Source organism: Pelodiscus sinensis, chromosome 25 (assembly GCF_052426305.1).
Source record: "Pelodiscus sinensis isolate ZL-2025 chromosome 25, ASM5242630v1, whole genome shotgun sequence".
NCBI lineage: Eukaryota > Metazoa > Chordata > Testudines > Trionychidae > Pelodiscus > Pelodiscus sinensis.
The window spans coordinates 208,164-211,777 of record NC_143076.1 but is presented as its reverse complement, the minus strand read 5'-3'; the positions used below and the strand labels follow the sequence as shown (position 1 = coordinate 211,777).

The following is a 3,614-nucleotide window of genomic DNA, read 5'->3' as shown; positions in this document are numbered from 1 at the left end:
CTTCCCCTTCTATGGGAGAACCGGGGCAAGGTGCGGCGCTGCCCCTAGGAAGCGCCGCCCCTTTGAAACGCCGGGACAGCGTCACAAAGGGGCAGCGCCGCCCTGTCCACGGCTCGAATAGTCGAGGGAAAATGCATCGACCATTCGATCAGCGACTCCCCGCTTCCCACCCCGCGTCCTACCCGCACGAGGGCCCCAGCCAGCCCCACCCCCGAGCCCTGCCCTGCCCTGGCAGCGCGTCCTTACCTCTCCCACCCGCACGGTGTTGCTGTGCGCCAGGACCCATCTCTCCTTATAGTAGTGCCTGCACCACAGGTCCTCTGCCTGGTGGATGTTGAGGCCTGCAAGAGACAAACCAGGGTGATTCTGCTGGCAGGTCTGAGCCCTTCCCCTCCCACGGGTCCCTGCAGGCATCCCTGGGCAAATGGAGGGGCACAGGGGGCAGAAGGGGAACACAGAGGGACGCATCCCCCCTTGGGCCAGTCTGGGGAAAAGGGCTGGGTCCCCTCCCCCCGCCGCCGGCACCCTCAGGGTGTCCCTGGGGCCCAGGTCCCGGCTGGGTTCCTTACCCCTGTGGTGCAGGAGGAGTCGGTACAGGCTGTGCACCCCCTTCCGGGCCAGCCGGCTGACGTCTTCGGATGGGTCCGAAATAAAAAGGCCCAGCTGGGCCACATGGTGACCCATCCTCGGCCAGTCGGCGGAGTTCTGAGGGGAGAGAAGAGGGGGGGGGGTCCCTCAGCATCCTGGGGCTGCACATCCCATGCTAACGGCCGCCGAGGCGGTTCTGAGCTCGGGGACGGACAGAGACACCTCCCGGGGCGGGGCGGGGCGGGGCGGGGCGGGGCGGGGCAGGGCCGGCCTTGCGAGGAGACAACCCTGAGCAATGGCCCCGACTGAAGGGTCACTCCGGGGGTGGAACAAGGGGATCCACTGACGGCCACTCCCCAGTCTGGGGCCCAGGTGCCCCCCGGAAAGGCCCAGGGTCGCCCCTCCCCGGGGAAAGGAGAACGCGGCCCATTCCCGGCCCATTCCCAGCTCTGCCTCCCAGGGACGCTCCCAGCCCCGCGCCCTGCAGCCCCAGACCCCCCGGCTCCGAGGTCACTTACCTCAAACCCCGGGAGGGTGGTGGCGACTCCCAGCAGGGCCGTGGTGCTGCCAAGGGCCCTGGCTCGCTCCTGGGGCAGGCGGGACTCCAGCCACGGGCTCAGGTGCTGGGGGGGAAAGAGGCAGGTCAGGACCCGTAGGGAGGCGCCGGTTCTGGGCAGAGCCTGGGGCTCCTCTCAGACTGTGCCCCCCCCCAGCCACTGACACAGCTCCTCTCTCGGCCCCCCGAGGAAGCAGGGCCAATGGCCCCGTCCCCCCCACGGGGCTCACCTCCATGATCAGCTGCAGCCTGACGGTGTCTGGGGACTCGGCGAGGAGGCTTGCCAGTAGGGCCTGGAGGTCGACGGGAAGGGCCCGGATGAACTGCTGCAAGACAAGGGGGAGCCCTGGGTCAGAGGGGGGTTGGGGAATCCAGGGTGCAGCCTTGAGCAGGGTCTGAGCCGCCTCGCAGAGCAGGGAGGAGCCCAGGCTGGGCATGGAAGGGACGGGCCCCCAGGGAGAGCAACGGGAAACCTGGAGGGAAGGATTCAAACCTGCAGCTTCTTCTCTCCCTCTGCCCCCACCCCCACTCCTCTCTGGAGCTCCAGCCCAGCCCGGGAGCAGGGCCCGGAGGGACGTACCTGTGTGTGGATGGGCTCCTGCTGCCAGTCCCCAGACACAGTCTGTCCCACGGCCGCCCTCAGCAGGGGGCTCAGGAGCTGGGCCTGTAGGGGAGGCTGCAAGGTGCTGGCAGGAGAGAGGGGCAGAGACTGTTAATTCAGCAGCAGGGCTGTGTCCAGACTCAGGGGGTTTTTCGGGAAAAGTAGCCTTTTTCCGAAAAAACATCACCTGCGTCTAGACTGCAGTCGCGTTCTTTCGAAATTAAATCGAAAGAACGCGGCTTTTCTTTCCACGGCGGTAAACCTCATTTCACGAGGAAGAACGCCTTCTTTGGAAAGTGCTTCTTTCGAACGAAGGCGTTCTTGAATGGAACTAGGGCTTCTTCGAAAGAGAGCATCCAGACTCACTGGGTGCTCTCTTTCGAAAGAGGCTTGCAGTCTAGACATAGCCCAGGAGACAGAGACTTTCCCACTCCCTGGTCAGGGGATCTGCTCTGGGGGGGAGTCGGCGGGGGGGGGTCGGTACCTGAGGCTGCAGGCGGCGTTGAGGCAGTCGGCCAAGACCAGTGGGGTGGGGGAGTCCTCCATGATCTCCTGTGAGACCCAAGGAGACAAAGGGGCGTGTGAGGCTGGGGCCCCCAAGAGACGCTCACACGGCCAGCGCCCCCACCCAGCAGGATCCAACCCCACTGCCTCCCGCTGGCCTGTAGCCCCCCTGCCCGGCACAGGGCCCCTCCCAGCACCCCCCTCCCAAACCGGGACCAGCTCAATCCTTGTCCCCAGGCCGTCTCCTGCCCCTCACTGCCCTGGTGACCAGCCTCTGAACCTCCTCATCCCTGCTCCCCAGGCGCATCCTCAGCAGCCCGCTCTGCTAACCTTCCAGCTCCCCCCCCCATGGCACGGGGAGACCCCTCCCTGTTCCGAATCCCCCTCCCTGTCCAGTACCCCAGACCTGCCCCATTTCTGTGTCCCTCCCTCCTCCAGCATCCCCACGCACCCTCCCCATGTCCACCTCCCCCTCCCCCTCCAGCATTCCTGGCCCCACCCATCCCATTTCCAGCACCCCCACCCGCCGCCATGGCCCAGGCAGACCCCTGTCCACCCCACGTATCCCCTCCCCTCCTCCCGGCCGCCGCAACTCGCTCACCACGATCCTGGCCATCATGGTGTCCTTGCAGCAGCGCGGCGCCAGGGTGTCCTCGCCCCTTTGGAGGGCGGCGAGGCAGGCGGGGGGGACGGCCAGGAGGAACCGCTGCAGGGCGGCTGGGCTCTGCACCCCAGAGAGAGTCTGTGAGCCTGGGGCCTGCCTGCCCCCCACGGACAGCTGCAGGGCTCAGGCCTCCCAGGAGTGGAGGTGGGAGCTGCCGGTTGTCCAAGCACCCACACTCCCCCCCCCAACTGCTTCCTCAGGCTTGTGGGGGCCCAGCTGGTGCATGACAAGAGACCTCAGCTTGGGGGGCCCAGGTCATGCAGGAGAAGGGGCCCCAGGGGGATCCCCAGGGACAAGCCCCTCCCGGAGGGGGGGACGTGCTGGGAAGGGGCCGGACAATCTCGGGTCCCCCCCCCCCGTGTGGAGAAGGTTCCTACCGTGTCCCGGGTGTGGAGCTGCTCTTCAATATCATAGATGGCCCCTTCCTCCACCCGGGAGTCCATCCCCTCCTGGCAGAGCTCCGCCGAGGTGCAGGGGGGCTCTGTGCGGGAGGGAAGGGACCAGGGTGACTCCAGCGGCCAGCAGGGGTCACGCGCCCCCATGTCAGGGACCCAGGGCAGGTTGGGCCCCACACGCCCCTCGCAGGGACCCATCCCCCTTCCACCCTCACATCTGCCAACGCCCTCAGCAGAGCCCCCGCCAGGAACAAGAGAGCCAAGCAGCAGCTCCCGCCCCCATCCATTGCCCTGGCTGCGGGGCAG

The 3,614-nt window shown here is 67.2% G+C and overlaps 1 long non-coding RNA gene across 1 annotated transcript; it reads right to left on the bottom strand.

Annotated features, from left to right (window-relative positions):
- Positions 1–1,106: 1,106 nt before the first annotated feature.
- LOC149521599 (uncharacterized) lies at positions 1,107–2,975 on the bottom strand. The gene is made up of 4 exons (XR_016347820.1): positions 2,851–2,975; positions 2,230–2,297; positions 1,375–1,830; positions 1,107–1,211 (listed from the first exon to the last, which is right to left on the bottom strand). It is a non-coding gene; the product is annotated as an uncharacterized LOC149521599 (long non-coding RNA).
- Positions 2,976–3,614: the final 639 nt, after the last annotated feature.